Raw genomic sequence first — 10,479 nt, forward strand, 5'->3', positions numbered from 1 at the left:
AAGAGTGCTAGGCTTGGGGCGGCCCTGCGGCTGACTGGGCCCTCGCCGACCGCGGTAGAGAAGGCATCCCGCCGCGCCGCCATCCGCAACCTTGATACAGGTTCGTCCGACTCCGAGGCTCCTTGTTCTGACCTTGATGATATTCGCGACAATTCCTTTTCCGCTTTTGCTGGTGTTCCCCTTGGCCACCTGGCCAAGGTTGCAGCCGACTCGGCTATTGTCTTCCGTGGTGAGAAGGGCCCGGTCTTAGAGCAACTTGCCTCCCTCCAGGCCAAGGAGATCCTGGAGGGCCACCTCGCGGCCATTCGGGCTCGCGAGGCGGAAGCGGCTGCGGAGGTTCCTCCCTCTACGCCCCGTAGGGCTAGTGGGCAGGGTCTCCCCGCGATCGACCCGGGTGAGATTCGTGGTCGCACGCGTTCTCGTACTGCCCAATTGCGTCGCGCTCTTAGTGCTTCCACCACAGTTGGGTCCAGGGAGGACCCATTAGATGAGTGATCATGCGCGCTTTATTCTGGAACCTGCGGGGCTTCGGCTACGATGGCCGCCGCAGGCAGTTCATTGAGTACATGCGTGATGAATCCATAGATGTGGTTGCGGTCCAAGGAAACAATGCGCACGGAGTTCTCCCTTGCAAAACTTGAGCGCTGATACGTCTCCAACGTATCTATAATTTTTTATTGTTCCATTCTATTATATTATCTGTTTTGGATGTTTAATGGGCTTTATTAAACACTTTTATATTATTTTTGGGACTAACCTACTAACCAAAGGCCCAGTGCAAATTGCTAGTTTTTTTGCCTATTTCAGTGTTTCGCAGAAAAGGAATATCAAACGGAATGAAACCTTCGGGAGAGTTATTTTTGGAACAAACGCAATCCAGGAGACTCGGAGTGGACGTCAAGCAAGCAACGAGGAAGCCATGAGGCAGGGAGGCGCGCCTACGCCCCACCCTCGTGGGCCCCTCATGGATCCACCGACCTACTTCTTTCGCCTATATATACTCATGTACCCTGAAAACATCCGAGAGCACCACGAAACCCTATTTCCACCGCCGCAACCTTCTGTACCCGTGAGATCCCATCTTGGGGCCTTTTCCGGCGCTCCGCCGGAGGGGGAATCGATCACGGAGGGCTTCTACATCAACACCATAGCCTCTCCGATGATGTGTGAGTAGTTTACCACAGACCTTCGGGTCCATAGTTATTAGCTAATGACTTCTTCTCTCTCTTTGGATCTCAATACAAAGTTCTCCTCGATTCTCTTGGAGATCTATTCGATGTAATTCTTTTTGCGGTGTGTTTGTCGAGATCCGATGAATTGTGGGTTTATGATCAAGATTATCTATGAACAATATTTGGTTCTTCTCTGAATTCTTATATGTATGATTTGTTATCTTTGCAAGTCTCTTCGAATTATCAGTTTGGTTTGGCCTACTAGATTGATCTTTCTTGCCATGGGAGAAGTGCTTAGCTTTGGGTTCAATCTTGCGGTGTCCTTTCCCAGTGACAGCAGGGGCAGCAAGGCACGTATTGTATTGTTGCCATCGAGGATAAAAAGATGGGGTTTATATCATATTGCTTGAGTTTATCCCTCTACATCATGTCATCTTGCCTAATGCGTTACTCTGTTCTTATGAACTTAATACTCTAGATGCATGCTGGATAGCGGTCGATGTGTGGAGTAATAGTAGTAGATGCAGAATCGTTTCGGTCTACTTGTCGCGGATGTGATGCCTATATACATGATCATGCCTAGATATTCTCATAACTATGCGCTTTTCTATCAATTGCTCGACAGTAATTTGTTCACCCACCGTAAATTATGCTATCTTGAGAGAAGCCACTAGTGAAACCTATGGCCCCCGGGTCTATCTTCCATCATATTATTTTCCTATCAATTTACTATTTCTTCCGTTATTTATTTTGCAATCTTTACTTTCCAATCTATATCATAAAAATACCAAAAATATTTATCTTATTATCTCTATCAGATCTCACTTTTGCAAGTGGCCACGAAGGGATTGACAACCCCTTTATCGCGTTGGTTGCAAGGTTCTTATTTGTTTGTGTAGGTACAAGGCGACTTGTGTGTAACCTCCTCCTGGATTGATACCTTGGTTCTAAAAAACTGAGGGATATACTTACGCTACTTTGCTGCATCACCCTTTCCTCTTCAAGGGAAAAACCAACGCATGCTCAAGAGGTAGCAAGAAGGATTTCTGGCACCGTTGCCGGGGAGGCTTACGCCAAGTCAAGTCAAGTCAAGACATACGAAGTACCCATCACATACTCTTATCCCTCGCATTACATTATTTGCCATTTGCCTCTCGTTTTCCTCTCCCCCACTTCACCTTTGCCATTTTATTTGCCCTCCTTTTCCGTTTGCCTCTTTTTCGCTTGTTTCTTGTGTGCTTGTGTGTTGGATTGTTTGTCACGATGGCTCAAGACAATACTAAATTGTGTGACTTTTCCAATACCAACTATAATGATTTTCTTAGCACTCTGATTGCTCCCTTTACCGATGCTGAATCTTGTGAAATTAATGCTGCTTTGCTGAATCTTGTCATGAAAGATCAATTTTCTGGCCTTCCTAGTGAAGATGCCGCTACCCGTCTAAACAACTTTGTTGATTTGTGCGATTTGAAAAAGAAGAAAGATATGGATAATGATATTGTCAAATTGAAGCTATTTCCATTTTCGCTTAGAGATCATTCTAAAACTTGGTTTTCGTCTTTGCCTAAAAATAGTATTGATTCATGGAATAAGTGCAAAGATGCTTTTATCTCTAAGTATTTTCCTCCCGCTAAGATCATCTCTCTTAGAAACGATATTATGAATTTTAATCAACTTGATCATGAGCATGTTGCACAAGCTTGGGAGAGGATAAAATTAATGATACGTAATTGCCCTACACATGGTTTGAATTTATGGATGATTATACAAAAATTTATGCCGGATTGAATTTTGCTTCTAGAAATCTTTTAGATTCGGCCGCGGAGGCACTTTTATGGAAATCACTTTAGGAGAAGCTACTAAACTCCTAGATAATATTATGGTTAATTATTCTGAATGGCACACCGAAAGATCTACTAGTAAAAAGGTTCATGCAATAGAAGAGATTAATGTTTTGAGTGGAAAGATGGATGAACTTATGAAGTTGTTTGCTAATAAGAGTGTTTCTTCTCATCCTAATGATATGCCTTTGTCTGCTTTGATTGAGAATAATATGAATCTATGGATGTGAATTTGTTGGTAGGAACAATTTTGGTAACAACGCTTATAGAGGAAACTTTAATCCTAGGCCGTTTCCTAGTAATTCCTCTAATAATTATGGTAATTCCTACAACAACTCTTATAGAAATTTTAATAAGATGCCCTCTGATTTTGAGACTAGTGTTAATGAATTTATGATTTCGCAAAAGAATTTCAATGCTTTGCTCGAAGAAAAATTGCCTAAGATTGATGAGTTGGCTAGGAACCTGGATAGAATTTCTCTTGATGTTGATTCTTTGAAACTTAGATATGTTCCACCTAAGCATGATATCAATGAGTCTCTCAAGGATATGAGAATTTCCATTGATGAGTGCAAAGAAAGAACCGCTAGGATGCGTGCTAAAAAAGATTGCTTTATGAAAGCGTATTCTTCTAGTTTTCATGATAATAAGGATGAAGATCTAAAAGTGATTCATGTGTCTCCTATTAAATCTTTGTTTTGCAATATGAATCTTGATAATGATGGGACTAGAGATGAGTCAACTTTAGTTAAGAGGCGTCCCAATGATTCGGAGTTTTTAGATCTTGATGCAAAAATTGGTAAAAGTGGGATTGAAGAGGTCAAAACTTTACATAGCAATGAACCCACTATTTTGGATTTCGAGGAATTTAATTATGATAATTCTTATTTAATTGATTGTATTTCCTTGTTGCAATCCGTGTTAAATTCTCCTCATGCTTATGATCAAAATAAAGCTTTTACTAAACAGATCATTGATGCTTTAATGCAATCTTGTGAAGAGAAGCTTGAATTAGAAGTCTCTATCCCTAGAAAAATTTACGATGAGTGGGAACCTACTATTAAAATTAAGATTAAAGATCATGAATGATATGCTTTGTGTGACTTGGGTGCTAGTGTTTCCACAATTCCGAAAACTTTGTGCAGTGTGTTAGGTTTCCGTGAATTTGATGATTGTTCTTTAAACTTGCACCTTGCGGATTCCACCATTAAGAAACCTATGGGAAGGATTAATGATGTTCTTATTGTTGCAAATAGGAATTATGTGCCCATAGATTTTATTGTTCTTGATATAGATTGTAATCCTACATGTCCTATTATTCTTGGTAGACCTTTCCTTAGAACGATTGGTGCAATTATTGATATGAAAGAAGGAAATATTAGATTCCAATTTCTGTTAAGGAAAGGCATGGAACACTTTCCTAGAAAGAAAATTAAACTACCTTATGAATCTATTATGAGATCCACTTATGGATTGCATACCAAAGATGGCAATACCTAGATCTATTCTTGCATTTATGCCTAGCTAGGGGCGTTAAACGATAGCGCTTGTTGGGAGGCAACCCAATTTTATTTTTGTTTCTTGCTTTTTGTTTCTGTTTAGTAATAATTAATTCATCTAGCTTATGTTTATATGTGGTTTTATGTTTTAAATTAGTGTTTGTGCCAAGTAGAACCTTTGGGAAGACTTGGGTGAAGTCTTTATGATCTTGCTATAAAAAACAGAAACTTTAGCGCTCACGAGATTTGCTGCCATTTTTTACTGGAGAGTGCTTTTAGGTTGATTATTTTTGCAGATGATTAATAGATAAATTACTCACATCCACCAATTTATTTCAAAATTTTTGGAGTTACATAAGTATATGTTTGATACATATTACTACAGACTTTTCTATTTTTGACAGATTCTGTTTTTCGTGTGTTGTTTGCTTATTTCGATGAATCTATGGCTAGTATCGGGGAGTATGAACCATAGAGAAGTTGGAATACAGTAGTTTTAACACCAATATAAATAAATAATGAGTTCATTACATTACCTTAAAGTGGTGATTTGTTTTCTTATACTAACGGAGTTCATGAGATTTTCTGTTGAGTTTTATGTTGTGAAGTTTTCAAGTTTTGGGTAAAGATTTGATGGATTATGGAATAAGGAGTGGCAAGAGCCTAAGCTTGGGGATGCCCAAGGCACCCCAAGGTAGAATTCAAGGACAACCAAAATCCTAATCTTGGGGATGGCCCGGAAGGCATCCCCTCTTTCGTCTTTATCTATCGGTAACTTTATTTGAGGCTATATTTTTATTCACCACATGATATGTGTTTTGCTTGGAGTGTCTTGTATGATTTGAGTCTTTGCCTTTTAGTTTACCACAATCATCCTTGCTGTAAAAACCTTTTGGAGAGACACACATGAATTGGAATTTATTAGAATACGCTATGTGCTTCACTTATATATTTTGAGCTAGATAGTTTTGCTCTAGTGCTTCACTTATATCTTTTAGAGCACGGTGGTGGTTTTATTTTATAGAAATTATTGATCCCTCATGCTTCACTTATATTATTTTGAGAGTCCTTTAGAACAGCATGGTAATTTTCTTTGGCTATAAAATTATTCCTAATATGATAGGCATCCAAGATGGGTATAATAAAAACTTTCATAAAAAGTGCATTGAATACTATGAAAAAGTTTGATACTTGATGATTGTTTTGAGATATGAAGATAGTAATATTAGAGTCATGCTAGTTGAGTAGTTGTGAATTTGAGAAATACTTGTGTTGAAGTTTACAAGTCCCGTAGCATGCACGTATGGTAACCGTTGTGTGAAAAATGTGAAACATGAGGTGTTCTTTGATTGTCATCCTTATGAGTGGCGGTCGGGGATGAGCGATGGTCTTTTGCTACCAATCTATCCCCCTAGGAGCATGCGCGTAATGCTTGGTTTTTGATGACTTGTAGATTTTTGCAATAATTATGTGAGTTCTTTATGACTAATGTTGAGTCCATGGATTATACGCACCCTCACCTTTCCATCATTGCTAGCCTCTTCAGTACCGTGCATTGCCCTTTCTCACCTTGAGAGTTGGTGCAAACTTCGCCGGTGCATCCAAACCCCGTGATACGGTACGCTCTATCACACATAAACCACCTTATATCTTCCTCAAAACAGCCACCATACCTACCTATTATGGCATTTCCATAGCCATTCCGAGATATATTGCCATGCAACTTTCCACCGTTCCATTTATTATGACACGCTTTATCATTGTCATATTGCTTTGCATGATCATGTAGTTGACATCGTATTTGTGGCAAAGCCACCATGCATAATTTATCATACATGTCACTCTTGATTCATTGCCCATCCCGGTACACCGCCGGAGGCATTCATATAGAGTCATATTTTGTTCTAGTATCGAGTTGTAATCATTGAGTTGTAAATAAATAGAAGTGTGATGATCATCATTAATAGAGCATTGTCCCAAAAAAAAAGAGAAAGGCCAAATAAAAAAAGGGAAGGCCCAAAAAAGAGAAAAAGAAAAAAAGAGAAAATAAATAAAAGGGACAATGCTACTATCCTTTTTTCCACACTTGTGCTTCAAAGTAGCACCATGATCTTTATGATAGAGAGTCTCTTGTTTTGTCACTTTCATATACTAGTGGGAATTTTTCATTATAGAACTTGGCTTGTATATTCCAACAATGGGCTTCCTCAAATGCCCTAGGTCTTCGTGAACAAGCAAGTTGGATGCACACCCACTTAGTTTCTTTTGTTGAGCTTTCATACATTTATAGCTCTAGTGCATCCGTTGGATGGCAATCCCTACTCCTTGCATTGACATCAATTGATGGGCATCTCCCTAGCCCGTTGATTAGCCGCGTCAATGTGAGACTTTCTTCTTTTTTGTCTCCTCCACACAACCCCCATCATTATACTCTATTCCACCCATAGTGCTATGTCCATGGCTCACGCTCATGTATTGCGTGAAAGTTGAAAAAAGTTTGAGATTACTAAAGTATGAAACAATTGCTTGGCTTGTCATCGGGGTTGTGCATGATGAGAGCATTTTTGTGTGACGAAAATGAAGCATAGACAAACTATATGATTTTGTAGGGATAAGCTTTCTTTGGCCATGTTATTTTGAGAAGACATATTTGCTTAGTTAATATGCTTGAAGTATTATTATTTTTATGTCAATATTAAACTTTTGTCTTGAATCTTTCGGATCTGAACATTCATGCCACAATAAAGAAAATTACTTAGAAAATTATGCTAGGTAGCATTCCACATCAAAAATTCTGTTTTTATCATTTACCTACTCGAGGACAAGCACGAATTAAGCTTGGGGATGCTTGATACGTCTCCAACGTATCTATAATTTTTTATTGTTCCATGCTATTATATTATCTGTTTTGGATGTTTAATGGGCTTTATTATACACTTTTATATTATTTTTGGGACTAACCTACTAACCGAAGGCCCAGTGCAAATTGCTGTTTTTTTTGCGTATTTCAGTGTTTCGCAGAACAGGAATATCAAACGTAATCCAAACGGAATGAAACCTTCGGGAGAGTTACTTTTGGAACAAACGCAATCCAGGAGACTTGGAGTGAACGTCAAGCAAACAACGAGGAAGCCAAGAGGTAGGGAGGCGCGCCCCCACCCTCGTGGGCCCCTCGTAGCTCCACCGACCTACTTCTTTCGCCTATATATACTCATGTACCCTGAAAACATCCGAGAGCACCACGAAACCCTATTTCCACTGCCGCAACCTTCTGTACCCGTGAGATCCCATCTTGGGGCCTTTTCCGGCGCTCCGCCGGAGGGGGAATCGATCACGGAGGGCTTGTACATCAACACCATATCCTCTCCGATGATGTGTGAGTAGTTTACCACAGACCTTCGGGTCCATAGTTATTAGCTAGATAGCTTCTTCTCTCTCTTTGGATCTCAATACAAAGTTCTCCTCGATTCTCTTGGAGATCTATTCGATGTAATTCTTTTTGCGGTGTGTTTGTCGAGACCCGATGAATTGTGGGTTTATGATCAAGATTATCTATGAACAATATTTGGTTCTTCTCTGAATTCTTATATGTATGGTTTGTTATCTTTGCAAGTCTCTTCGAATTATCAGTTTGGTTTGGCCTACTAGATTGATCTTTCTTGCCATGGGAGAAGTGCTTAGCTTTGGGTTCAATCTTGCGGTGTCCTTTCCTAGTGACAGCAGGGGCAGCAAGGCACGTATTGTATTGTTGCCATCGAGGATAAAAAGACGGGGTTTATATCATATTGCTTGAGTTTATCCCTCTACTTCATGTCATCTTGCCTAATGCGTTACTCTGTTCTTATGAACTTAATACTCTAGATGCATGCTAGATAGCGGTCGATGTGTGGAGTAATAGCAGTAGATGCAGAATCGTTTCGGTCTACTTGTCACGGACGTGATGCCTATATACATGATCATGCCTAGATATTCTCATAACTATGCGCTTTTCTATCAATTGCTCGACAGTAATTTGTTCACCCACCGTAAATTATGCTATCTTGAGAGAAGCCACTAGTGAAACCTATGGCCCCCGGGTCTATCTTCCATCATATTATTTCCTACCAATTTACTATTTCTTTCATTATTTATTTTTCAATCTTTAGTTTCCAATCTATATCATAAAAATACCAAAAATATTTATCTTAGTATCTCTATTAGATCTCACTTTTGCAAGTGGCCGTGAAGGGATTGACAACCCCTTTATCGGGTTGGTTGCAAGGTTCTTATTTGTTTGTGTAGGTACAAGGTGACTTGTGTGTAACCTCCTACTGGATTGATACCTTGGTTCTCAAAAACTAAGGGAAATACTTACGCTACTTTGCTGCATCACCCTTTCCTCTTGAAGCAAAAAACCAACGCATGCTCAAGAGGTATTAAGTGCCTTAGTAGACATCTATTCGCATGGCACTGGTTGCCATCTAGTGGAGTGACCGGCCACTCCGGTGGCATCCTTCTCGGTGTGAAGGATGCCACCTTTGAGGTGGGATCCATGGATCGTGGATCCCACTTCGTCAGCATGGAGGTCTGGGAAGTGGGAACGCGATATGAATTTCAAGTGGGAGATCATCGTGGTCTACGGCCCAGCCGACCATAGTTGCTCCGCCGCTTTTTTGGCCGAACTCCATGCCAAGATTTCTTCCACGACCCTACCGGTTGTGGTCGGTGGAGATTTCAACCTTCTCCGCTCCCCCGAGGAAAAGAGCAATTCGCGTGTTGATTATGCGGAGATGAATCGGTTTAATGATTGGGTTGCGGATCTAGGTCTCCTAGAACTGGATAGGATCGGGGCGCGGTTTACCTGGACTAATCGACAGGTTTCCCCAACCCTTAATGTAATCGACCGCGTGTTTGTCTCACCCGACTAGGAGCTCCGGTTTCCTTTGGCCTCGCTCCAGGTGATTACTCGCATTGGGTCCTACCACGTTCCCCTTCTCTTGTCTTCTAGGGATGAGAGACCGCAGCCTCCACCGCAGTTTTGGTTTGAAGCTTTCTGGCTCCGACAACCGGGCTTTATGGCTGCCGTCCAGACTCATTGGGTCTCGGCTTTAGCCGAGCCCAGGCGGATGTCCACTCTGGACGAATGGCACCACCTTTCCAAACGGTCTAGGCAATTCATGAAAGGGTGGGGTGCCAATATTGGGCGTGACCTCCGTCTCCAGAAGGCCTCTCTTCTCGAGGAGATCCGTGCCCTTGACCTTCGCGTGGATATCTCCGGGATTTCCGCTGATGAATGTGCCCATAGATATAACCTGGAAGACTCCCTCATGGAGATCTATTCCAAGGAGGAGGAGTTCTGGCGACAGCGCAGTTCTGTTAATTGGGTGTTGTTTGGCGACGCCAACACGGCCTACTTCCTGGCCATCGCTAATGGTCGTAGGCGATGATGCTCCATTCCCCTTTTATGGGAATGGGGGCAGCTATTCCAAGATCCTGCTATTATTCGTTCTCTAGTTGACGACTTCTACAAGTTGTTACTCGCGGGGCGCCCTCGAGGGGGTATCGCCCTGGCGGACCATATTTGGTCTCCTGACCAACTAGTTTCCCTGGAGGAGAACTCGGCCTTGCTCGCTCCATTTGATGCCTCAGAAGTCGAGACCTTTGTCAAAGCCATGAACCCAGCCTCGGCCCCAGGTCTGGATGGGCTTCCGGTTCGCTTCTTCCAGGCCTTCTGGCCGATGGTTAAGGACCTCATCCTGGACCTGTTCCAGGATTTTGCTAGGGGAACATTAGATATGTCCCGGATTAATTACGGGACCATCTCTCTAATTCCCAAGGTGCCGGGTGCTGCTGACATAAGGCAATTCCGGCCTATCACGGTCCTCAATGTGATATTCCGGATTTTTGCTAAGGGGTATGCCACTAGGGAGGCCCTAATCGCCCCTCGGATCCACCACCCGAACCAGCCCGCCTTCACGAAGGGCAGGT

Source organism: Triticum aestivum, chromosome 5D (assembly GCF_018294505.1).
Source record: "Triticum aestivum cultivar Chinese Spring chromosome 5D, IWGSC CS RefSeq v2.1, whole genome shotgun sequence".
Lineage (NCBI taxonomy): Eukaryota > Viridiplantae > Streptophyta > Magnoliopsida > Poales > Poaceae > Triticum > Triticum aestivum.